The following is a 26,970-nucleotide window of genomic DNA, read 5'->3' as shown; positions in this document are numbered from 1 at the left end:
AAAGGAAAGGTCTAATGGCTTAGAATGATGACCTTGGATATTTAACATGACAAAAGTAACCTGTATCATGTTCTAGCTTTGAAGCCCCTTATTTTAAAATTAAAATGTTAACTAGCTCAATAAATATTTTTCAGGTAAGCATAATCTTACCACAGAATTTCTTTCTTTTTTTTTTCTTTTTTTTGTCTTTTTAGGGTTGTACCCAGGGTATATGGACGTTCCCAGGCTAGGGGTTGAATCAGAACTGCAGCTGCTGGCCTGTGCCACAGCCATGCCAGATCCGAGCCTCATCTGCGACCTACACTGGATCCTTAACCCACTGAGCAGGGCCAGGTATTGAATGAACCCGCATCCTCTCTCTGGCTATCAGTCGGGTTCCTTACTGCTGAGCCACAACAGGCACTCCAAAAAAAATTTTTTATAAGAGGGGAAATGAATAACTAAAGCACACTGCATTGGCCCTGAAACATAAGGAAGGATTCAGAGGACCTGAAAAGCAATGAAGGTAACCAACATGGGATAACAGCATAAACAGCACAGAAATAGGACAAGAAAGCGAGCGATCATTCACTCAGTATTCACATTAGTGCCAGGCTAAATATTTACTGACTACCCACATTGTGTTCTAGGCACACAGCTAGGACAACTATGCTCTTTTAATCTTCATAACACATTGTGATGACTTTCTCATGTAAATTCTCTTCCTATTAATAAGCACACAGTACCCAGAGGTTAAGGATCTTGCCCAAGATTACAAGGATATTGGGAATTCCCACTGTGGCTCGGTAGGCTAAGAATCCGACTAGTATCCATGAGAATGAGGGTTTGATACTTGGCCTCAATCAGTGGGTTAAGGATCTGGCATTGCCGTGAGCTGTGGTATAGGTCGCAGATGTGGCTTAGATCTGGTGTTGCTATGGCTGTGGTGAAGGCTGGCAGCTGCAGCTCTGATTCAACACCTAGCCTGGGAACTTCCATATGCTGCGAGTGCAGCCTTGAAAAAAAGCGAAAAAACCCCACAAAACAAACAAATAAAAAATCAGATTACACAGATATTAAGTAGAAGTGGCTAAAAAGGGATTCAAACCAATCTCTCAATCTCAACTCTGATGCTCACTCCCTCTTCTATTATTTTAGGTAGGAAATGGACTGAAATAAGTCAGACTGGTGAACACAGATGTAAATTATTAGCAGGAAGGGAAAGATCCCAAAGTGGAGGGATAAATAAGTTAGGATATAAGTAATACCTAAGAACCATCATAAGTGATAGCTACAGTCTTGAACAGAATGAAACCGTTTCCTGAAGACAGTTTTCAAAGCCCCAGCAAGACAGATGATGAGAGAAGAATGTCTGGTATTAGAGCAACTTGCCATTATGGGTGCAGCCAAACAAAAAACAAACAATTACAACAGTCTCAAAAATCGTGAAATACTTAAGAGAGAAATTTGACAAGGACATATAAGACATGTACTTCAAAATTTCAAAACACTGCTAAGAAAAATTAACAAAGACCTAAATAAATGGAGATATATGTCAGAGATGAGAAGATTTGATAATATTTAGATGTCAATTCTGCACACACACACACCCCAGCCAGCCCCTAAAGTCAATGTACTCCCAAGCAAAAGCCCAGCATGCTTTTTTTCTAGAAAGTGACAAAATGATTTTAAAATTTGTATGGAATGAAAGGACCTAGAATAGCCAAAACAACTTTGAAAAAGAATACAGCTGGAAGACTAGTACTACCTGATTTTAAGTTAAGTGGAAGAAGCACAAGCATATTGTTAGAATAGAATCCAGAAACAGACCCATGCATATACGGACAACTGATTTTTGACAAAAGTACAAAGGCAATCCAGTGGACCTAGAATAGCCAAAACAACTTTGAAAAAGAATACAGTTGGAAGACTAATACTACCTGATTTTAAGTCATGTGGAAGAAGCACAAGCATATTGTTAGAATAGAATCCAGAAACAGACCCATGCATATACGGACAACTGATTTTTGACAAAAGTACAAAGGCAATCCAGTGGAGAAAGAATAGTCTTTTCAAAATATGCTGTTGGAACAACTACATATTCACTGCAAAAAACTAAACTTTGATGTATACCTCACACCACATGAAAAATGAGCTAAATATGGATAACAGACCTACATTAAAACCAAAAACTATACAACTGCTAGTAGACAGCATAAAAGTACAAAGCATGTGCAGCCCTGGGTTAGGCAAATATTTCTTAGATATGACAACAAAAGCACAGCACAGCCTATAAAGGGAAAAAACCGATAAACTACTTCAAAAGATTTAAGTTTCTTCTTTCTTTTTCAAGTTTTTCTTCAAAAAATACTACTAAGAGAATAAAAATACAAGCCACAGACTAGGAGAAAATATCTGCAAATCATGTATCTGATAACAGAGTTATACCCAGAGTACAAACTCTCAAAACTCAATAATAAAATAAACAACTCAATTTGTGAAATGGGTAATATTTAAACAAACATTTCACCACACAAGATATATGTGGCAAATAAGCACTTGAAAATATTTTGGAAAAATAGTCTGGCAATTTCTTAAAGAGTTATACATCTACCATGTGACCCAGCCATGCCAATCCTATGTATTTACAAAGGTAGCCTTATTTGTAATAGTCAAAAACTGGAAACAACTCAAGTATCTATTAAGAGGTGAATACATTTATACATCACTATCAAAGAATACCATGGCGTTCCTGTTGTGGCTCAGTGGTAACGAATTCGATTAGGATCCATGAGGATGCGGATTCAATCCCTGGCCCCAATCAGTGGGTTAAGGATATGGCGTTACCAGGACCTGTAGTGTAGGTCGCAGATGAGGCTCAGATCCCACGTTGCTGTGGTTGTGGCGTAGGCCAACAGCTGTAGCTCAGATTGAGCCCCTAGCCTGGGAACTTTCATATGCCGTGGGTACAGCCCTAAAAAGGAAAAAAAAAAAATTAGGGAATACTATAATAATAAAAAGGAATGAACTAATGATACATACAACAGTATCTTAAAATAGTTATGCTGAATGAAAGACGCCAAAGGAAGCAAAGGAGGGAGATGGACTATGTTAAATATGATTTCATTTATATAAAATATACATATATATGTAAAATTCTAGAAAATGCAACTAATCTATAGTGACTAAAAGCAGATAAATATTTGCTTGGAGATGGGGCAAGGGGAGTGTGAGAGGGAGGTATTATAAAGGGGCACAAGGAAATTTTGGGGAGGGACTGATATGTTCACCATCTTGATTGTGGTGACAGTTTCACAGGTAAATATCCATGTCAAAACTTACTAAACTGTACACTTTAAATATTTATAGTTTATTGTGTGTCCATTATGCCTCGATTTCTTAAAAAGTAAAAGAACAAAATGAGGTATATATAAGAAAAAAAAGTGATAAAAACTTAAGAAGAAAGTCAGGAAACACTGCTTGTTCAGGAGGGTTGACGATTCCCTCCATGCGGTCTGAAACAGCTGGATATGGGAAGAATGAAACAAGCCAAACATCATTTGTAGGCAGTGAGAAACATGGATCTGAAACACAAAGAGGAATCATACCTTGAGTGAAGACAGTGCGCAAGGCAGAATAAGGTGCAGGGTTAGCTTAATAGCTCATTAATCTATAACACACTATTTATGGTGCATTATCCTTGGTCTGTCAGCCTTTCAAAATGCAAAAGTCAGGCTGCTCTCCTGGCTTATTTCACTGATAAATACAACTGAAACAAGAGATCCAAACAAAGCCCACATCTTCTCACATGTCCTGTCCAGACAATCAGACTTGGCTCAGCTTACTTTGAATGGTATTTCTCCAAATAATCTAACACACCTTGTATAATTCATCTTATTAAGCATTAAAGGAGACACACAGTTTAGCAAAAAATATCTGAAATTGACTTATATTTCTAAATTGCTTAAAGCAAGGAGGAAAAGCTCATCTAAAATTTATCTTATGTTAGAAATGTAACCAAAATGTCATGTTTGAAATAGCACAGTAAAAGAGCTAAAGGACTGCTTAAACTGCTGTCTGGATCAGGGATCCAGTCCCCATCCCCATGCCTTACTCTTCTATAGTAAATTCAACCAACTTCTCAAGTCCTCTTCCCAAGTCCTTTCTTCACTGTGTTCCCTTGACAGAATTGCACTTTTCTGCCCTCATAGCTATACTTGAATAACAGCATTTAGGTTTCTTTTCTTTTTCTTTTTCTTTCTTTTTTTTTTTTTTTTTTTTGGTCTTTTTGCCTTTTCTGGGGTCACTCCTGCGGCATGTGGAGATTTCCAGGATAGGGGTCTAATCGGAGGTGTAGCCACCGGCCTATGCCAGAGCCACAGCAACGCAGGATCCGAGCCACGTCTGCAACCTACACCACAGCTCACGGCAATGCCAGAATCTTAACCCACTGAGCAAGGCAAGGGATCGAACCCGCAACCTCATGGTTCCTAGTGAGATTCGTTAAGCACTGAGCCACGACGGGAACTCCCAGCACTTAGGTTTCTTAAGCTATCAGAGGTTAAGTACTCTTCTACTCACCAGTGGTCTATAAACAGTAGGTGCTAAAACAGGAAAAGAGGAGTTTGATGGCATAAGGCCAAAGGTGATAAGACCTAAAGATGCCTGAATACCAAAACCAGGGCTAACCAGAGTTCTTCCTGGTTTCATTAGATGTGGTAATTGCAGCTTACTGGGGTTAAGGGGATAGGTATGTGGAAGTTTATGACGTTATTCTGTCTACGTTGTGTATGTTCAAAATTCTGCACAATAAATTGTTAAAAATAATAATAACGTAGGTGAAAATGTGATCAAACACTTTTGGTTCTTAGTTTCCTACCTTTGAACTTATCCTTGTTTTTTCCTTTAAACTTGATCTTTGCCAGCCTCCCCTCTCTGTTGTCAACAGGTCCACTGGGTCATTAACCATTTAACAAATGGTGTTTTGGAGGATAAAAGACAGACCCTTTGCACAGGCAGTGGAATTCCAAATGCTAGACTCTTGGCTCCACAATGTCTGATTCAGAAAAACTGCTGGGAGCTATTAGTTTAGCTTGCCCACCCAGGCATATGAAGACTCCTAGAGTTCCTTTTACACCATTCCCATATGCCTCTCATTTATGCCTACACAGTTTTATGATTGTGTGCTTTCATACAGCACAGAGATAGATCAAACTCAATGTGACCACAAAAATTATTAGAAAGGTCCAAGGATGATGAATTCACAATGAAGGAGTTCAAATGTGGAACTGCAACAACTGGAATTTTTTCCTAGTGAGCATTAATCCAACAAAAATGTATTTTTTAAAATTTATTTTATGTATTTTTTTGTCTTTTTAGGGCCACACCATGGCATATGGAAGTTCCCGGGCTACAGGTCGAATCGGAGCTGCAGCTGCCAGCCTATGCCACAGCCACAGCCACACCAGATGCGAGCCGAGTCTGCAACCTACAGCACAGCTCACTGCAACTCCAGATCCTTAACCCACAGAGGCCAAGGATCAAACCCAAGTCCTCATGGATACAAGTCAAGTTGTTACTGCTAAGCCACGATAGGAATGCCACAAATGCATTTTTTAAACTCTTCAGGTACAAGATTAGGAGGATATACAGTAAAGACATGTGAGACATATTCTAGCCCAATTAGAGCATTTGCCATTTTGTACACATATCTTGTGCTTTCCCACCTTGGCATCTTTGCTAATACTCTTTCCTATATTGAGAACTATGGCCTAGATCATACCTGAATCTGTATTTTTGTTAAAAAGAAATATTGCTTTCTACTTTCTTGATAACAAAGATACTGGGAGTTCTGATAAAAACCCTTCAGAAAGTGGGCATAGGGGGAACCTACCTAAAAATAATAAAGGCCATATATGACAAACCCAGAGCAAACATCATTCTCAATAGTGAAAAGGTGAAAGCATTCCCACTGAGACCAGGAACAAGACAAGGATGTCTGCTCTCGCCACTACTCTTCAACACAGTTTTGGAAGTCCTAGCCATGGCAATCAGAGAAGTAAAAGAAATAAAAGGAATCCAAATTGGAAACGAAGAAGTAAAACTACCACTATTTGCAGATGACATGATACTATACCTCGAGAATCCTAAAGACTCTACCAGAAATCTGTTAGAGCTCATCCATGAATTTGGCAAAGTCGCAGGATACAAAATTAACACACAGAAATCAACGGCATTTCTACACACTAACAATGAAAGAGCAGAAAGAGAAATTAGGGAAGCAATCCTGTTTACCATCACATCAAAATGAATAAAATACTTAGGAATAAACCTACCTGAAGAAACAAAGACCTGTACTCTGAAAACTGTAAGATGCTGCTGAAAGAAATCAAAGATGACACAAACAGATGAAAAGACATACCATGCTCTTGGATTGCAAGAGTCAATATTATCAAAATGACTATACTACCTAAGGCAATATACAGATTCAATGCACTCCCTATCAAATTACCAAGGACATTTTCCACAGAACTTGAACAAAATATTTTAAAGTTTGCTTGGAAGCACAAAAGACCCAGAATAGCCAAAGACATCCTGAAAAAGAAAAATGGAGCTGGAGGAATCAGGCTCCCGGACTTCAGACTATACTACAAAGCTACAACCATCAAAACCGCATGGTACTGGCACAAAGACAGACATATAGATCAGTAGAACAGGACAAAAAGCCCAGAATTAAACCCACACACCTACAGCCAACTACTCTATGACAAAGGAGGCAAGGATATACAATGGAGAAAGGACAGCTTGTTCAGTAAGTGGTGCTGGGAAAACTGGACAGCCACATGGAAAAGAATGAAATTAGAACACTCCCTAACACCATACACACACAAAAGAACACCTCAAAATGGATTAACGACCTAGATATAAGACCAGACACTATGAAACTCTTAGAGGAAAACACAGGCCAAACACTCTCTGACAGAAACGACAGCACCATCTTCTCAGACCCACCTCTTAAGAGTATTGACAATAAAAACAAAAACAAACAAATGGGACCTCATCAAACTTAAAAGTTTCTGCACAGCAAAGGAAACCCTAAACAACACGAAAAGACAACCCACAGGATGGGAGAAAATCTTTGCAGGTGAATCAACTGACAAGGGATTAATCTCCAAAAGTTATAAACACCTTCTGCAGCTCCCTACCAAAAAAACAAAAAACCCCATCCAAAAATGGGCAGAAGACCTAAACAGACACAGCAGTTCTCCAAAGAAGACACACAGATGGCCAAAAAACACACGAAAAGATGTTCAACATCACTCATTATTAGAGAAATGCAAATCAAAACCACTATGAGGTACCGCCTTACACCAGCCAGAATAGCCATCATCCAAAAGTCTACAAACAATAAGTGCTGGAGAGGGTGTGGCGAAAAAGGAACCCTAGTACACTGTTGGGATTGTACACTGGTGCAACCACTGTGGAAAACAGTATGGAGATTCCTCAGAAAACCTCAAAATAGAACTACCATTTGATCCAGCAATCCCCCTCCTCGGCATCTATCCAGAGAAAACCATGACTCACAAAGACACATGTACTCCGATGTTCATTGCAGCACTATTTGCAATAGCCAAGACATGGAAACAACCTAAATGTCCATCGACAGAGGAGTGGATCCAGAAGATGTGGTACATATACACAATGGAATATTACTCAGCCATCAAAAGGAACGAAATACCAGCATTTTTAGCAACATGGATGGACCTAGAAATGATCACGCTAAGTGAAGTCAGCCATACAATGAGACACCAACATCAAATGCTTTCACTGACATGTGGAATCTGAAAAAAGGACAGATGGAACTTCTTTGCAGAACAGATACTGACTCACAGACATTGAAAAACTTATGGTCTCTGGAGGAGACAGTTTGGGGAGTGAGGAGAATGTGCTTGGGCTGTGGGATGGAAATCCTGTGAAATTGGATTGTTATGATCATTATACAACTACAGATGTGATAAATTCATTTGAGTAATAAAAATTAAAAAAAAAAGATTCTGGGAGTAATCTTATGCCTAGTTTCTTTTCTTTTTCCTTTTCTTAACTCACAAAGAGAACAGAGTAAATGAGAGAGAGGTGGGAAGATGTAATTAAACTAGAACTGAAAGAGAAATTGAAGGTTACTAAAAAGAACATGAAGGGAGTTCCCTTGTTGTACAGTGGCTTAAGGATCTGGCATTGTCATTGCAGCAGCTTGGGTTGTTGCTGTGGCGTAAGTTTGATCCCTGGCCCAGGGAACTTTCACATGCCACAGGTATAGCTCAAAAAAAAAAAAAAAAAAGAAAAAAAGAAAAGAAGAAGAAGAAGAACAGGAATCTGAGATAAATGTCACAATGTGAAAATAATCAGGCTATGGGCAGTGTAAACTCTCAGTGGGGAAAAGAAAAGATTAAAACACTTCTTCACAGCAGCCACCTTGTGGCACCACGGGCCCAAGTATGTATATATACCTTGGTATTGGATGGCACAGAGAAATTAAGTTGGTTCTTGGGCACATTAGCCCAAGAATGATATGTCAAAGAAGACTGAACATAGCTATAAACACAATTCTGGCAAAATAAAGTGTAAGAGTAGCTTAAGAAGCTACTTTCAGAGTTCCTGTCATGGATCATCAGAAACAAATCTGACTTGTATCCATGAGGATGCAGGTTCGATCCCTGGCCTCGCTCAGTGGGTTAAGGATCCAGCGTTGCCGTGAGCTGTGGTGTAGGTCGCAGACGTGGCTTGGATCCTGTGTTGCTGTGGCTATGGTATAGGTCAACAGCTACAGCTCCCATTCTGCCCCTAGCCTAGGAACCTCCATATGCCTTGGTGTGGCCCTAAAAAGACCCCCCCCCAAAAAAAGAGGCCACTTCCAGGTCATAAGGTCTTAACTCTATACACAAGAATTTGGGGCAGAAATATAACTTACTTTTGAGTCAAAAGTTGATAATAAAGGCCCAGATGCAAGCTTTATTATTGAAACAGAGGGAAAAGTAGCCAACCAAACAAATCAAGTCAATCAAAAAAGCCTGGATTCTAGTCATGTTCTGCTCTTTGAAAGATATCCTTCAAGGCCAGATTCAGATGACATTTTCCACATGCAACCTTTACGTACCATCTCTTTTATTCCATTCTCATGTCCTCCCCTTAGTCTGTCTCAGTTACTTGAGTGCACAGGCCATACATCTCTCATGAGATATCAAGTTTTTTAAGATCTAGAAAACTTGTCTTCCACAGAATTCCTGGCTCTCTGTCTTTCATGAAAAAAATATGCTAAATATATTTTGTTTGGTTTTTAAAATCTGGACAGATCACAATATCCCAAACTCAAAGGAATAAAGTTTAAATAACCAGAAACACATACTTTATATAAGACATACACAAATTAAATGGTGTATAATAATTGTACCTAGAAGATAAAGGAAAAAAACAAGCTTTTTTTGGGTGTTTTTCTGTTTTGGCTGTGCTCATGGCATACAGAAGTTCCCAGGCCAGGGATTGAACCCATACCATAGCAGTGAAGTGACAACACAGGATCCTTAAACTGCTGAGCCACCAGGGAACTCTTGAAGAACAACAATTTTAATAAGGCTCTTTGATTCCGCCAACTTTACCAAATATACATACAAAGACAGCTAGCTCGACATGGTCCCACAAGATTTGTGATGTAGCTGAGGACTTGAACAAAAAAGCAGCTTACTGCCAATTGAGCTTATAAAATTAGGAAACATTGGAATGATCACATTCTCAGATGGAGATCTGCTTCATTCAAATGTGGAGATGTCCATTATTTAAATGCACACCTGCACTCACTTGAGTATGTGGTTTTGTGGCCTAACACTTACTCTAAATATTGTAATGCAAGCTAGATGAGTAAAATGTGGAACTAGAACTTTCCAGGCCTTTCAACCACAAAGAAGCAGACTGGGATAAATTCCTCTCAAAGCTGTCCTGGAAGAATAGTCCTCTTTCACACATAACTATACCTTTAAGATGCACACTTTCTTTATTACCATCAGTTTGAAAATTTTATTTGGCCTTGCAGAAAAAGGTAGGAGTACTCATAATCATCTATCAATGTCATATAAGAAGCTAATTTATAATTCTGAATTTGGGTTACTGACAATTTAAAACTTCTAGTTTTGCCATAAATTTATTCATCAAATACACGTCTTGGTTTCATTAAAAAGCTATCTTCTGGGTAAAGACTAGAAATTTAGGTACAACCACTATGGAAAACAGTATGGAGATACCTTAGAAAACTAAATATAGAACTACCATATGCCCCAGCAATCCCACTCATGGGCATATATCTGCACAAAACTTTCATAGAAAAAGATGCACACACCCCCCATGTTCATTGCAGCACTATTCACAACAGCCAAGACATAGAAACAAACTAAATGTCCATCAACAGATGAACTGATTAAGAAGATGTGGTAGGGAGTTCCCATTACGGCTCAGTGGTTAATGAATCCAACTAGGCACCATGAAGTTGTGGGTTCGATCCCTGGCCTCGCTCAGTGGGTTAAGGATCCGGTGTTGCCTCCAGCTGTGGTGTAGGTCACAGACACGGCGCAGATCTCTCATTGCTGTGGCTTTGGTGTAGGCTGGGGTCTACAGCTCTGATTAGATCCCTGGCCTGGGAACCTCCATATGCTGTGGGTGTGGCCCTAGAAAAAGACCAAAAATAAATAAATAAATAAAATAAAATAAAAATAGTCAGCATTACTTAAAAAAAAAAAAAAGAAGATGTGGTATATACACACAATAGAATACTACTCAGCCATAAAAAAGAACAAAATAATGCCATTTGCAGCAACACGGATGGAACTAGAGATTCTCATACTAACTGAAGTAAGTATGAAAGAGAAAGACAAATACCATATGATAACACTTATATCTGAAATCTAATATACGGCTCAAATGAACCTATCTACAGAAAAGAAACAAACTCGCAGACATGGGGTATAGACTTGTGCTTGCCAAGAGAAAGGGGGAGGGAGTGGGATGGACTGGGAGCTTGGGGTTAGTAGATGCAAACTATTACATTTGGAGTAGATAAGTAATGAGATCCTGCTGTGTAGCACAAGGAGCTATATCTAGTTACTTGGGATGGATCATGATAGAGGATAATGTGAGAAAAGGAATGTATATATATGTATGACTGGGTTACTTTGCTGTACAGCAGAAACTGACAGAACATTGTAAATCAACTGTAACAGAGAAAATAAAAATCTTAAAAAAAAAAAGACTAGAAATTTCTCCAAAGAAGATTACGAATGGACAATAAGCACATGAAAAGATGCCTGACATTGTTAGCTATTAGGAAATACAAATCAGGAGCTCCTGTCGTGGCTCAGTGGTTAACGAATCCAACCAGGAACCATGAGGTTGCGGTTCGATCCCTGGCCTCGATCAATGGGTTAAGGATCCAGCATTGCTGTGAGCTGTGGTGTAGGTTGCCGATGAGGCTCAGATCCTACATTGCTGTGCCTCTGGCATAGGCCGGCGGCTATAGCTCCGATTAGACCCCTAGCCTGGGAACCTCCACAGGCCATGGTGCAGCCCTAGGAAAAGACAAAAAGAAAAAAAAAAAAAAGAAAAGAAAAGGAAATACAAATCAAAACCACAGTGTGACACCACTTCCAACCCACTAAATGGCTATAATACAAAAAACAGATAATAACAAGTATCTGGGAGGACATGGAGAAATTAGAGTCCAATTATACTGCTAATGGGAATGTAAAATAGTCATTCTTCCAAAGTGATCTGGCAGTTTCTCTAAAGGTTAAACATAAAATTATAGGAGTTCCCGTGGTGGCTCAGTGGTTAATGAATCCGACTAGGAACCATGAGGTTACGGGTTCAATACCTGGCCTTGCTCAGTGGGTTAAGGATCTGGCGTTGCTGTGAGCTGTGTTGTAGGTTGCAGACACAGCTCAGATCCTCCATTGCTATGGCTGTGGTGTAGGCCAGCAGCTGTAGCTCCAGTTTGACCCCTAGCCTGGGAACTTCCACATGCCGAGGTTGCAGCCTAAAAATAAATAAATAAACAAATATGAACATAAAAAAATTACCACATAACCCAGCAATTCTAGTATATACTCAAGTGAACTGAAAACATATGTCCATCTAAAAACTTACACACAAATGTTTATAGTAGAATTATTCATAATAGCCAGAGAGCTAAAATAAGCCAAATATCCATCAACTGATAAACGTGTAAATAAAACACTAAATTAGCAAATACTTTCCACCGCTCCTAGGGGGAATAAATAAGGGTAAGGTTTCTTCAAGCCTCTGGTCACAACATTTCCACTGTTGGATCAATACATAAGCTTGGTTTTTGTTGTTGTTACAGTTTTTGTTTTTTTGGTTGCACCCAAATCATACAGAAATTTCTGGGCCAGGGATAAATCTGAGCCACAGCTGTGACAACTCCAGATCCTCAACCCACTGAGCTTCCAGGAAACTCTGTACCTAGTCTTGTTTTATGTGTTTTTGGTTTGTGTTTTTGTTTGCTTGTTTGTTTTTGTCTTTTTAGGGCAGCACCCAAGGCATATGGAAGTTCCCAGGCTAGGAGATGAATTGGAGCTGTAGCTGCTGGTCTACACCACAGCAATACCAGATCTGAGCCATGTCTGCGACCTATACCACAGCTCACGGCAACACTGGATCCTTTAACCCACTGAGCAAGGCCAGGATAGAACCCACATCCTCATGGATACTAGTCAGATTCCTTTTTTTTTAGGGTCGCACCCACAGCATATGTAAGTTCGCAGGCTAGGGGCCAATCGGAGCTACAGCTGCTGGCCTATGCCACAGCAACAGCAATGTGGGATCCAAGCTGCGTCTGTGACCTACAGTGCAGTGGACGGAAACAACGATCCCTGACCCACTGAGTGAGGCCAGGGATTGAACCTACATCCTCATGGATCCTAGTCGGATTCATTTCAGCTGCACCATGAAGGGAACTCCTGGATTCTTTTTTTTTTTTTTTTTTTAATGATTTTTATTTTTTCCATTATATTTGCTTTATAGTGTTCTGTCAATTTTCTATTGTACAGCAAAGTGACCCAGTCATGCAAATATATATACATTCTTTTTCTCACATTATCCTCCATTATGCTCCATCACAAGAGACTAGATATAGTTCCCAGTGCTATACAGCAGGATCTCATTGCTCATCCACTCCAAATGCAATAGTTTGCATCTTTTTTTTTTGTTTTTTTTTGGTCTTTTGTCTTTTTAGGGCTACACCCATGGCATATGGAGGTTTCCAGGCTAGGGGTCGAATTGGAGCTACAGCTGCTAGCCTACACCAGAGCCACAGCAACGCCAGATCTGAGCCACATCTGCAAGCTACACCACAGCTCACGAAAATGCTGGATCCTGAACCCACTGAGTGAAGCCAGGGATCAAACCCAGAGCCTCATGATTTTGTCCAGACATAAACCCAAGAGTGGGATTGCTGGGCCATGTGGTAGTTCTCTATTTAGTCTTCTGAGGTACCTCCATACTGTTTTTCACAGTGGCCATACCAATCCACGTTCCCACCAACACTATAGGAGGACTCTCTCGTCTCCACATCCTCTAGTACCCTCCATCTGTGGACTTATCAATGATGGCCACCCCGACTGGTGCAAGGTAGTATCTCATAGTAGTTTTGATTTGCATTTCTCTGATAATCAGCGATGTTGAGCATTTTTCATGTGCTTGTTGGCCACTAACTGGATTCTTAATCCTGAGCCACAACAGGAACTCCCGAGTTTCTGTTTATAAAGACTTCTTATTTAATATATATTGTTGATTCCTTGACACTGAACTCATTGCCAATAGCAATATAACCTAAACAAGGCCTTTTTAACATACATATATTCTCCTTAAGGCACATCACAGCCTTCTTTCACTTAGTAACAACAGTGCTTTAGCACTACACTTGGGGGCCATTTTAAAAGTAAAATCACCAACAAAAAGCAGAAAATTATGCAAAATGTGGCACTAAATAGACCAAGAAATAGACTTGTTATACTATGAAAGCTGAAGCTAGAAGGCAGTATTCAACTTCAGCTGGGAATGTGAATGCTGGGCAACTTAAAATGTTCACTGCTCTGCTCATAAATGATCCATAAATGATCACCTTATATTGATTTTTGGATACATAAATTTTAACAAATAGGTAGATTTGCAAATACAGAAATTGTGAATAATCAGGATAAACTGTGCATCATGCAATTAATAGTATTTAGTTGCAAAAGGAATGAAGTGCTGATATTTGCTACAACATGGATAAACCTGAAAAGCATTATGCTAAGTGAAAGAAATCCCTTCCACACGCCTTGGGCAAGGCCGAATAAAAAGAAAACCTACCTGAGACAAGTGGTAACTTTTTAAAACAACAACAAAAAAGGGAAGTAAACTAAATAAATTGGATAAATAAGTAAATAAAACAGCAAACTTATCTGTAACTCCCCTCTCGAAACTTTTTATTTATTTTTTTTTTTTGCTTTTTAGGGCCACACCTTTGGCATATGGAGGCTCCCTGGCAGGGCTGAATCAGACCTGTAGCTGCCACCTACACCACAGTTCACAGCAAAGCCAGCTCCTTAACCCACTGAGGGAGGCCAGGGATCGAATGTGCATCCTCATGGATACTGGTCAGGTTCATTACCACTGAGCCACAACAGGAACTCCGTGCTCTTGAAATATTTCATAACTTTGTGCTTGCTTTATTTGTCTTTAAAGAATTTGGAGTTCCCGTCGTGGCGCAGTGGTTAACGAATCCAACTAGGAACCATGAGGTCGCGGGTTCGGTTCCTGCCCTTGCTCAGTGGGTTAACGATCCGGCGTTGCCGTGAGCTGTGGTGTAGGTTGCAGACGCGGCTCGGATCCCGCGTTGCTGTGGCTCTGGCGTAGGACAGTGGCTACAGCTCCGATTCAACCCCTAGCCTGGGAACCTCCATATGCCGCGGAAGCGGCCCAAGAGATAGCAACAACAACAACAACAACAACAAAAAGACAAAAAAGACAAAAAAAAAAAAAAAAAAAAAAAAAGAATTTGTCTCCACCTGGGGTTTTAGAACATATATTGCCTTGCTTGTATTTGGCTGTCTCTCCACTAGAATGTGAGACCTATAGGAGCAAAGCCTTTGTTTTGATCACTGCTCTATCTCTAGTACCTCACACATAGGAGGCACTCAATAAATATTTGTTGAATGATCAGTTAACACTCATGAAGAAAGTCAGATACGCAGATGTTTTCTCTGGCTTCCTTGCAGAATAATTTTAATAGAACTTCACTTTACCCTCACACATAAGAAGCAGAAATAAGAACTACGCACTGTACTTCCATCATTTTCTTTAAAATTCTTTTTTTTTTTGGCTGTAGCAGTGGAAAGTGGAAGTTCCCAGGCCAGGGACTGAACCAGCACCACAGCAATAACTTGAGCCATAGCAGTGACAACACCAGACCCTTAACTGGCTGAGCCACCAGAGAACTCTGCATTTTCATTAAAATTCTTTGTTTTGTTTTGTTTTATTTCACTGTGCCTGTAGCATCCAGAAGTTCCCACGCCAGGGATCAAACCTGCTCCACTGCAGTGAACTGAGCCACAGCAGTGAGAATACTAGATCCTTAACCCACTGAGTCCCCAGTCTCCAAGTAACGCTGTTTTTTTCTCTCTCTTTGTTTTTTTATCTTTTTGCCTTTTCTAGGGCCGCTCTCACGGCATATGGAGATTCCCAGTCTAGTGGTCTAATTGGAGCCACAGCCACCAGCCTACGCCAGAGCCACAGCAACTCGGGATCCGAGCCGCGTCTTCGACCTACACCACAGCTCATGGCAACGCCGGATCCTTAACCCACTGGGCGAGGCCAGGGATCGAACCCACGACCTCAAGGTTCCTAGTCGGATTCGTTAACCACTGTACCATGACGGGAACTCCTAAAATTCTTAATAATCCATTGCTACTCAAAGTCTCCTAAAGGCCAATGAAATGGATTCATTTTAGAGCTTGGGGCCAAGAAAATAAGCTGGTATGGTGTCCTTGCTTGGAATAGGAAAGCTGTATATATATCCCAAAGTTTTCATAGAGGTTCCTATTTTGCCCTCCTTGCTTTGAACCTCATTAGCTTCAGTTATTGTGCTTTTGCTCAGGTTTCTCTTTATTATCTCACTCTACTACTCGATTCTTTAAGAAGGGTGTAAATATTCAAAAAAGGTAAAACTTCTCTCACCCAGATAAGAATCTCATTTTTTAAAATGCTCTTGGAAGATGAGAATCATCTTAATCCATTATAGTCTATGGTTTAACCCAAAACATCTCAAATATTAATGTATACATGATTCACCTGCAGAAATCTTATTAAAATGCAAATTAAGTAGGTCTGTGATACAGCCTGAGATTCTGCATTTTAACAAGCATCCAGGTGACAATGATCTCCTAGTCCCAGAACAGACGATGTGTATTTACTTTCCCCATGGCTAAGGTAAATTTGATGTTGCCTGCTCCCTCTTGTCTAGTTCTAAAGTGAGGAAGCGAACGGGTAGCAAACTTCTGCAAAACAATCCTTAAAGTCTTATCAATCCACTTTGCTTTCTCTTTTCTTTTCAACTGGAGTTTCTTTTTCTTTGTCATTATTTGGGGAATCTTCTTTGAGCCCTCTAAAATGCTGCACAACTGTGAAATTAAACCTTAAGTACAATAGAGCAAACTCCTAGCTCCCTTCAATGCAGCCCAGTGGTATAATGATTGTTTCTGAAACAGAACTGTAAGATTCATTCTTAGTTTGTAGTCCCAGATGAGCTAAAATTATGTACATAACTGGTTGCTTCCTATATTCAACTGGATTCCTTACTTCACTATTTCTTTATAAAATATCACTGGATTTGATGCACTTTTTCAGAATTATAATGACTTTGAATTTTATTATTATTATTATTTTGCTTTTTAGGGCTGCACCTGTAGCATATGGAAGTTCCCAGTCTAGGTCGAACTAGAGCTACAGGTGCCGGCCTACGCCACAGCCACAGCTATTGAGGATCCAAGCTGTATCTGCAACCTACACCACAGGTCATAGCAACACTGGATCCCCGACCCATGAATGATGCCAGGGATCGAACCCGTATCTTCACAGATACTAGTTGGATTCATTTCTAATGCACCACGACAGATCTCTGTAACTCTGAATTTTAATCTGATTCTCCAAGCAACCAGGCCATAGTACTGAGGGATTATTTTCTCTAGGTCTTAGATTTCTCATATGTGCTAAGAGTTAGGGGCGAGGGTGATGAATGCTCTCTAGTCTCTCTTTCAAGAATCTATGACTCTAGAGTTTTATTTCCTTTTTATTCTTCACTGCATGAGATCTATGACATTTTGTTCTGTTTTGCCCAAAGAAAAGTCCTTTTTGCTTACTTCCCAGTTCTACAGAGAGAAGAGCCTGCATGAACTGTATATAGATATTACTATTATATTTAACTATCCTTACAAGGAACTCTCAGAGAAGTTAATTTAAGGAGCTGGAAATATCCTCAAGTAAGTAAAGACAAAAATCAAAACTTAAAAAAATTATTTTTCTCAGCAGCCAAATGCATATTTTTTGTTCACTTTTGTTGTTGCTGTTGTCCTGACCAGAGGCGACACCTGTGCACAGGTAAAAGCTGTGTTTAGGTGTCCATGACTGGAAAAAGGTATGGCTGAGGAAAAGCAATCAATTAGCTCTTCTCCTAAGTCTCACCAGCTGTGTTTTCCTGATGATACAGAATCTGTCCACCTGCTCCCACAGATGGCGCAGCTGCAGTTAAAGCAAAACACCTGGTTGCATACATCCATTCCATGCAGTTTGCTAGAAAAATCCTAGCTGTAGATCAGGCAAGCCCAGGTCAGCTTTTCATCTTACTGCCCAAATTAAGACTGTCATTCTTAACTATAGGATGTTAAAATGTACCTTTCTTCTCCAAAACACAAAAGTACAATAATAATGCCAAAGAACTGTTATAAATTGTGACAATCCTAGATCACAAATTTGGTTATCATTAACCACTTTCCAAACTACTTAATTTAGAACATTTACCAAAAGATAATCCTAGTAAAATGAGTTCATTATCCCCAAGCAGTCGGTGCTTCATATTAAGAATGGTAGAATCAATGGTAAATTTACTAAATGAGCAGATAATGACAAATAAACAACATGTGAGTAAGGAGAATTTCCTCCTAATTTTATACTTAAGAAACTTTACAATTGAGAAATTTTTTATTCTCATGGGACTTTAAATAACCTCTACTTAACTCCTCAAAGGAATTTTCTCCCCATTAAGAAGACTCATCAATACTGGTAAACTAAAAACAGTGATAATTTCCTGAGCAAATAAAAATACTCATGAAGTGACAAATGAACTTATTCACAAAACAGAAGTAGACCCACAGACATAGAAAACAAACTTATGGTTATCAAAGAGGAAAAAGGAAGGGAAGGGATAAATTAAGAGTCTGGGGTTAGCAGATACAAACTACTATATATAAAATGAAATAAACAGCAAGGTCCTACTATACAGCACAGGGAACTAACTATATTCAGTAGCTTGCAATAAACTATAATGGAAAATAATATGAAAAAGAATTAACTGGGAGTTCTCTGATGGCCTAGTGGGTTGAGGCGCCTGCGTTCTCACCACTGTGGCTCTGGTTGCTGCTGTGTGGCGTAGGTTCAATCCCTGGCCCAGGAATTCCCACATACTGCCTGTGTAGCAAAAAAGAAAAAAAAAATACAAAAAAACCCCCAAGAGAGAACCTGAAATAAACGTTGCAACTCTCATTAAAAAAAAAAAAAAAAAAGAAAAAGAAAAAGAAAAAGAATTAACTGAATCACTTTACTGTACTCAAGAAACTAATGCAACATAGTAAATCAACTATACCTCAATTTTAAAAAATCCAATAAATAAATGAAAGCAAAATGCATAGTCTGTCATATGTATTCACCAAAATATCTTTATGGCATTAATGAGCTGAAAACTGGCAAGCCTTCTAAGACATAGGCTGGAGAGTATGATCCACCTGAAGCTTTTCTTCCCTATGTCATCAATGGCAGAAAGGACCTATTTTCATTTCCAATTCTGTCTAGTTACAGGTGTATTCATTTCTTTCTTACTATCAGACAGACGGAGAAACATCATCTCCTACAACTATAGGTAATAGGTACATCTACAAAAGCCAACTGCACCAAAATGGACAACCTTGCACTTTCTGAGAAAGGGAAAAGGATTTGAATGGTTCTTGGCAACCTCATGAAGCAGTCAGTCATCTAACTGCCTTTTTTATAGAGCATTTGGAAAGCTCTCTGAAATGAAAGGTGTGATCACTTTAAAGGCATCTCACTACTAACACTGAACAAATCAATACTGAATGCTGCAGTCTTTCATAAAATCTGTTCCAGGGTACTTAAAACAACAGAAGAGATAAATGTCTTTGCTCTTGTTTGAAGCAAAGATCTGACAAAACAGTTCTTAGACTTCTCGCGTAACTGGAAATTATAAAGACTATGCAAAATATTACATATGACTCCATTTATAAAAAAAACACTACACATTCGTGTATTATGGGTATACATAAAGGAATCCAAAAAAGTCTGCAAATATACACAAACTTTCAGTGATGTGGTAAAAAAGGAATTTTTACTTTTTACTCTAACTTGTTACAAATTTTAGGAATGTCTTATATCACAGTTCTTCTGCTAACCTAGCAGTTAAGGGTTTGGAGCAGTCAGCTCAGATTTGATCCTGACCCGGGAACTTTCACATGCCATGGGTGCAGTCAAAAAAAAAGGCTTGGAGTTCCCGTTGTGGCGCAGTGGTTAACGAATCTGACTAGGAACCATGAGGTTGCGGGTTCAGTCCCTGCCCTTGCTCAGTGGGTTAACGATCCGGCCTTGCCGTGAGCTGTGGTGTAGGTCGCAGACGTGGCTCGGATCCCGCGTTGCTGTGGCTCTGGCGTAGGCCGGTGGCTACAGCTCCGATTGGACCCCTAGCCTGGGAACCTCCATATGCTGCGGGAGCGGCCCAAGAAATAGCAACAACAACAACAACAACAAAAAAATAAATAAATAAAAAGACAAAAAAAAATAAAAAAAAAAAAGGCTTGGAGTTCACATTGTGGTGCAGTGGAAACGAATCCGACTAGTATGACTAGTAACCATGAGGATGTGAGTCTGATTCCTGGCCTTACTCAGTGGTTTAAGGACCCGGTGTTGTCGTGAGTTGCTGTGGCGTAGGCCGGCAGCTGTAGCTCCTATTCGACCAACTCCTAGCCTGGGAACTTCCATATGCCTTGGGTGTAGCCCTTAAAAAAAGCAAAAAAAAAAAAAAGTCTTATATTACTTTTGTAAAATATCTTTCAAAAGTTATAGTGCCAAAGCAGAATACTATATAATAAATTAACACAGATTCAGCATAGCAGAGAAATGGAATATAGCAGCTAAAAGAGTTATTAATCTATATAGTGCTGTGGAGTTAGGACTTGGTTTCAGGTCCTGTTGCTACTTACTATCTAATCAGAGAGATGTGTCCTGGGTATCAATTCATCATCCATACAGCCTGTTTCCTCAACTGTAAAATGGAAATAATAGTACAATTCAGGCCTGTTGTGAGCACTGAATAAAATAATCTATGTGAAATCCCCATGTAAACCATTATTTTTCAAATTAGGTATATATTACAAATACGCTATAAAATATAGTGTGAAAAACTGTGGTTAAAGCTTTCTTTCTTCAAGTAAGTCACAATGTCCTTTAATAGTCATACAGAGCTTCTAAGGTCACTATGGCAATGATCATTTTACACAGAATAACAGCAATAGAAACTACATAGACTAGATTAAATCTATACAAGGTCAAATAAATTTCAGCTACAAATCTTCAAAGAAGGACTCTGGAACTTTCTCAAATTCCTAGTATTTTACTTCCTTGTCAAATAACTCTCACAAAAACAGAAGAAAAGTCTACATAACCTAAACTCTGAATAATGAGTTTTACAAGTGTTTATATGATAAAAGAGAATTTATCTGTTTCCTCTATATCACTCCCAAGGCCATGTGAGGTCCAACCTCTATTTTCATCCACTATGTTATTTATACATCCTACTGTCTCAATATCTCTACTTGGATATTTAATAGATTTCATATTCGGCATGTCCCATATCAAATCCTTGGTTCCCAATCTGAGTTCAAACCTACCTGGGGGCTTCTACCCTCTCCCCAGTCTTTCTAAGTCAGTAAATCAGCCATTTAAGTCAATAATCTTGGAGTCATCATTGACACAAAACCCTCCACCCCAACCCAGCAAATCCTATCAGAGCTGCACCTTCAAAATAGCCTCAATCCAACTATTTCTTTTTTTCTTTCTTTTTTTTTTTTTGGTCTTTTTTGCCATTTCTTGGGCTGCTCCCGCGGCATATGGAGGTTCCCAGGGTAGGGGTCGAATCAGAGCCGTAGCCGTCGGCCTACGCCAGAGCCACAGCAACTCGGGATCCGAGCCACATCTGTAACCTACACCACAGCTCACAGCAACGCTGGCGTTAACCCACTGAGGAAGGGCAGGGATCGAACCCGCACCCTCATGGTTCCTAGTTGGATTCCTTAACCACTGCGCCATGACGGGAATTCCCAACTATTTCTCCTATTTCCACCATTAACACTCTGATCCAAACCAACCTCGTCTCTCTTGCCTCCAGCAATAATTTTTTTCTTATTTTTATTTCTAATAATTTCTTAATTCACATTCCTGCTTCCATTCTTGCACCACTAGTGTTTTTTTCCAAAAGTAGAGTGATTTCTTTAAAGGGGAAAGGGGAAAAAAAGGTAACGAAGACAATGTCACTTGCTGTGCTCAAAACCACTGGGAACACCCTGACTTTCTATTAATATAAGAACAAAGTTTATAAGAGATTGAGGGAAAATATAACCAAAAATAACTGAAAATAAGATAAAGCCAGAGTTCATCAGGAAAAGGAGATCAGCAAACGGACAACATGAGTTAGTAACATTCACTGCCAAAGATATACAGAGGTCAGTAGTCTTTATGCGATAGCAAAGATCTATCTCAACTCTTCCTTCATAGTAGATGGTAAATAAAAGGATACAATCCTACCAGTATCACTGGCTATAAAGTAAAGATAGAAACTGTTCCAAACAGTGGCTCTTAACAGGGCAGGCATGGTAGAAAATCACCTGAGAGGCTATTTCAAAAAACATACCAGACAGAGTTCTCTTGTGGTGCAGCAGGTTAAGGATCCAGCATTGTAACTGCAGTGGCTTGAGTTACTGCTGTGGCACAAGTTCGATTCCCAGCCTGGGGGCATGAGCATGCCACAGGCATGGCCAAAACAACAACAACAAGGTGCTACTATATAGCACAGGGACCTATATCAAATAACCTGGGATAAACCATAACGGAAAAGAATATAAAAAAGAATGTATATATGTGTTATGCCTGAGTCACTTTGCTGTACCGCAGAAATTAACAAAATTGTAAAACAACTATTATTCAATATAAAAATAAATTTTAAAAATGACTCTTCTGCATAAGCATTTTAGGATAAAACAAATTCTGGGGAGTTCCAGCTGTGGTGCGGTAGGTTAACAATTCAACTGTAAGGATAGAAAGCCCAGAATTAAACCCACACACCTACAGCCAACTACTCTATGACAAAGGAGGCAAGGATATACAATGGAGAAAGGACAGCTTGTTCAGTAAGTGGTGCTGGGAAAACTGGACAGCCACATGGAAAAGAATGAAATTAGAACACTCCCTAACACCATACACACACAAAAGAACACCTCAAAATGGATTAACGACCTAGATATAAGACCAGACACTATGAAACTCTTAGAGGAAAACACAGGCCAAACACTCTCTGACAGAAACGACAGCACCATCTTCTCAGACCCACCTCTTAAGAGTATTGACAATAAAAACAAAAACAAACAAATGGGACCTCATCAAACTTAAAAGTTTCTGCACAGCAAAGGAAACCCTAAACAACACGAAAAGACAACCCACAGGATGGGAGAAAATCTTTGCAGGTGAATCAACTGACAAGGGATTAATCTCCAAAAGTTATAAACACCTTCTGCAGCTCCCTACCAAAAAAACAAAAAACCCCATCCAAAAATGGGCAGAAGACCTAAACAGACACAGCAGTTCTCCAAAGAAGACACACAGATGGCCAAAAAACACACGAAAAGATGTTCAACATCACTCATTATTAGAGAAATGCAAATCAAAACCACTATGAGGTACCGCCTTACACCAGCCAGAATAGCCATCATCCAAAAGTCTACAAACAATAAGTGCTGGAGAGGGTGTGGCGAAAAAGGAACCCTAGTACACTGTTGGGATTGTACACTGGTGCAACCACTGTGGAAAACAGTATGGAGATTCCTCAGAAAACCTCAAAATAGAACTACCATTTGATCCAGCAATCCCCCTCCTCGGCATCTATCCAGAGAAAACCATGACTCACAAAGACACATGTACTCCGATGTTCATTGCAGCACTATTTGCAATAGCCAAGACATGGAAACAACCTAAATGTCCATCGACAGAGGAGTGGATCCAGAAGATGTGGTACATATACACAATGGAATATTACTCAGCCATCAAAAGGAACGAAATACCAGCATTTTTAGCAACATGGATGGACCTAGAAATGATCACGCTAAGTGAAGTCAGCCATACAATGAGACACCAACATCAAATGCTTTCACTGACATGTGGAATCTGAAAAAAGGACAGATGGAACTTCTTTGCAGAACAGATACTGACTCACAGACATTGAAAAACTTATGGTCTCTGGAGGAGACAGTTTGGGGAGTGAGGAGAATGTGCTTGGGCTGTGGGATGGAAATCCTGTGAAATTGGATTGTTATGATCATTATACAACTACAGATGTGATAAATTCATTTGAGTAATTTAAAAAAAAAAGAAAATAAAAGGAGTTCCCATAGTGGCTCAGTGGTTAACGAATCCGACTAGGAACCATGAGGTTGCGGGTTCGGTCCCTGTCCTTCCTCAGTGGGTTAAGGATCCGGCATTGCTGTGAGCTGTGGTGTAGGTTGCAGATGCGGCTCGGATCCTGCGTTGCTGTGGCTCTGGCGTAGGCTGGTGGCTACAGCTCGGATTAGACCCCTAGCCTGGGAACCTCTATATGCCGCAGGAACAGCCCTAGAAAATGCAAAAAGACAAAAAAACAAAAAACAAAAAACAAAAAAAAAAAAACCAAAAAACAAAAAAAAACCAAACAAACACAAAAAACTCCATTATAAAAAAAAAAAAAAAGAATTCAACTGCAGTGGCTCAAGTTGCTGCAGAGGCATGGGTTCAAGTTCTGACCCAGCACAGTGAGTTAAGGGATCCAGCATTGCCACACCTGTGGTGTAGTTCGAACCTTCAGCCCTGATTTAATCCCTGGCCTAGGAACTTCCATATGCCATGGGTGTAGCCATTAAATAAAAAAAAATGCAGTGAGGAGGCAGCCTGTGTTCCCACACTCCTGTCTGCTTAGTTCCCATTGTGGTGCAATGGGATAAGTAGCATTTCCACAGACCCAGAACACAGGTTTGATCCTCAGCCTGGCACAGTGGGTTAAAGTATCCATCACTGTCCCAAATGTGGCTCAGATACGATTCCTGGCCCCGGAACTCCATGTGCCTTAGGGTGGCAAAAAAAAAAAAAAAAAAAAAAATCTAAGTGCTAGCAACAAATATTCTCTTAGGGGGAAAAAAATACAGTAAGTGACTCCTCAATGCATCTTAATCTAAGGACAAATTTTTTTGCCTAACATTCAAAGTTTCCAACAGCCCTGTTGCAGCCTGCTTTACTCTTGCTTTTTACTAAGTATATCCTGTACTTGACAGCCTGGATGCTTTGCTTATTCTAGGAGTAACTAAAGCCATTCCCCAACCCAACCCTGTGTAAACCTTGCTCATGGTCTGTTTCAGTAAGGGCTATAAGCTAACAGTTTTCATATTTTTATTTTTTTGCTTTTTAGGGCAGCACCCGTGGCATATGGAAATTCCCAGGCTAGGGGTCCAATTGGAGCAACAGCTGCCGGCCTACAACAACAGCCACGCAACAGGGGATCCAAGCCAGGTCTGCAACCTACACCAAAGTTCCCAGCAACACCGGATCCTTAACCAACTGAGCGAGGCCAGGGAATGAACCCGCATCCTCATGGCTACGGGCTGAATTTGTTTCTGCTGTGCCACGGCGGGGACTCCCAAGTTTTTACATTTTTAAAAGGTTGTAAAAAAAGAAAGGAGAAGGATATGTGACAGAAATCATTATGTGTTCCATAAAGTCTGAAATATCTTCTATTAGGCTCTTTATAGAAAAAGTTTGTCTACTTCTGGCTTATTCCAACCTCAGGACCTGGAAAGAGTTCTTTTATCCCATTTCTCCACATCTACCAGTCCAAGACGGACCCATCCATCAAAATGCAACTATTATTCAGTGAAGCCTTTCTTGCTACCTAACTTCAGTGTGACAGGCTCTTCCTATTTTAAATCTCCTCTGTCTACCTTAGCACATTGTATCCCTTTTAGTTTCCAAACCCAAAATTAACACACATGGTATGACAACGCTACTGCATTAACCTAATTATTTTACTGCTTCCTGTCTTGCCCTTTCAAATCCATCTTCACAGGGCCACCAGAGTGCTCTACTTAGAACACAATCTTACCTATGTCATTCCCTCATCCTTTCCATTGCTCTTCTTTAGCTACAGAATAAAATTCAAGCATAAATCTGGCCCCTGGCTCCTTCTCTAGGCTCATCTCCTGCCATTCTTCACCTAGCTCTTTATACTTCAATAACATTCCAACTTTTAGTTCCCCCCCAAACCTGGTCCAGCCTTAGCTTCCCCCATCTCTTACCCTTTCTTTACTTGGGTCACACATGTTGCTGGTAAAAATAAAACTGATACACCATCTCTGGCAAGTAATGTGGCAACATCTATCAAAATTACACAAATTGTACCCTTTGCACCAACAACTTCTACTGTTAGGAATCGAGTCTACAGATTTATGAAATGATACTGATTACAAGCCATACGGCATTGTTTCTAAGAGCAAAAGATTGGTATATAAATGTCCATCAGGAGTGGATCATAATAAAAAAAAAAGTATTATGCATCCATACAATGAAATACAATACAGAATGAGGAAGTTCTTTTGTCTTATATGGCCTACAGGAATCTATCTGGAAGGATACAGTACAAACTGGTAATGCTAATTGCCTCCAGTGGCTGGAGCACAATGATGACATTTCACTAAACAACCTTTGTACCTTTTAAATGTTGAATTATGTAAATATACTGCCAGTCTAAAAATTAATTTTTTTAAAAGCTGTTGGAAAGGAAAAAAACAGACTTGGTTCTAGACAGGCATCATCCTCTCTAAGTAGCTTTTTTTCAAACTCATCCACACATACATGAACGTGCACCAGGTCAGATGCCTATCCTTGGTGGTTCTTACCACACAATTATTACTGCTTACCAGTTGGTACTGGAACATCAATCTGCTCTCCCTCCCACCCCTACTGGACTACATTTAAACTTTTCCAGGGCCTCTTCATATCTCCCAGTATCCAGCACTAGGGGCTCAGTAAATGTGTAAATAAATGAGTATTTGTTTTTTGTTTGTTTGCTTTGTCTTTCTAGGGCTGCACCAGGGCATATGGAGGTTCCAGGCTAGGCGTTGAATCAGAGCTGTAGCCACCAGGCTACGCCACAGCCATAGCAACACAGTATCCGAGCTGCGTCTTTGACCTGTTACACCACAGCTCACAGCAACGCCAGATCCTTAACCTACTAAGCGGGGCCAGGGATCAAACCCTCGTCCTCATGGATGCTAGCTAGTCAGGTTCGTTAATTGCTGAGCCACGGCGGGAACTCCATAT

General features: G+C 39.9%; 1 protein-coding gene and 2 long non-coding RNA genes across 39 annotated transcripts in view; 2 read left to right on the top strand and 1 right to left on the bottom strand.

Moving 5' to 3' along the window:
* The window catches only part of LOC146395264 (uncharacterized), a 624,884-nt gene that overhangs the window by 443,636 nt on the left and 154,278 nt on the right, over nt 1–26,970 (top strand). The window lies entirely within an intron of this gene.
* Nucleotides 1–26,970, bottom strand: part of CBFA2T2 (CBFA2/RUNX1 partner transcriptional co-repressor 2) — a 168,022-nt gene that overhangs the window by 121,546 nt on the left and 19,506 nt on the right. For 21 of the 37 annotated variants that reach the window (XM_085003619.1, XM_085003618.1, XM_085003617.1 and 18 more), the window contains exon 2: nt 20,562–20,623. The exons of the other annotated variants lie outside the window; for them this stretch is intronic. The gene's annotated coding sequence lies outside the window, so the exon portion shown is untranslated. The remainder of the gene's footprint in view (nt 1–20,561; nt 20,624–26,970) is intronic. 37 annotated transcript variants of the gene reach the window in all.
* On the top strand, nt 158–4,442 carry LOC146395265 (uncharacterized). The gene is made up of 2 exons (XR_014832211.1): nt 158–1,859; nt 2,033–4,442. It is a non-coding gene; the product is annotated as an uncharacterized LOC146395265 (long non-coding RNA).

The sequence above is a fragment of the Sus scrofa genome, chromosome 17 (genome assembly GCF_054392235.1).
Source record: "Sus scrofa isolate SSC_HxYL_T2T_F1_AM1 chromosome 17, Sscrofa_HxYL_maternal_Yorkshire_Landrace_v2.0, whole genome shotgun sequence".
NCBI lineage: Eukaryota > Metazoa > Chordata > Mammalia > Artiodactyla > Suidae > Sus > Sus scrofa.
Note: the sequence above shows the minus strand (reverse complement) of the source record. Positions and strands in the feature narration are given on the sequence as shown.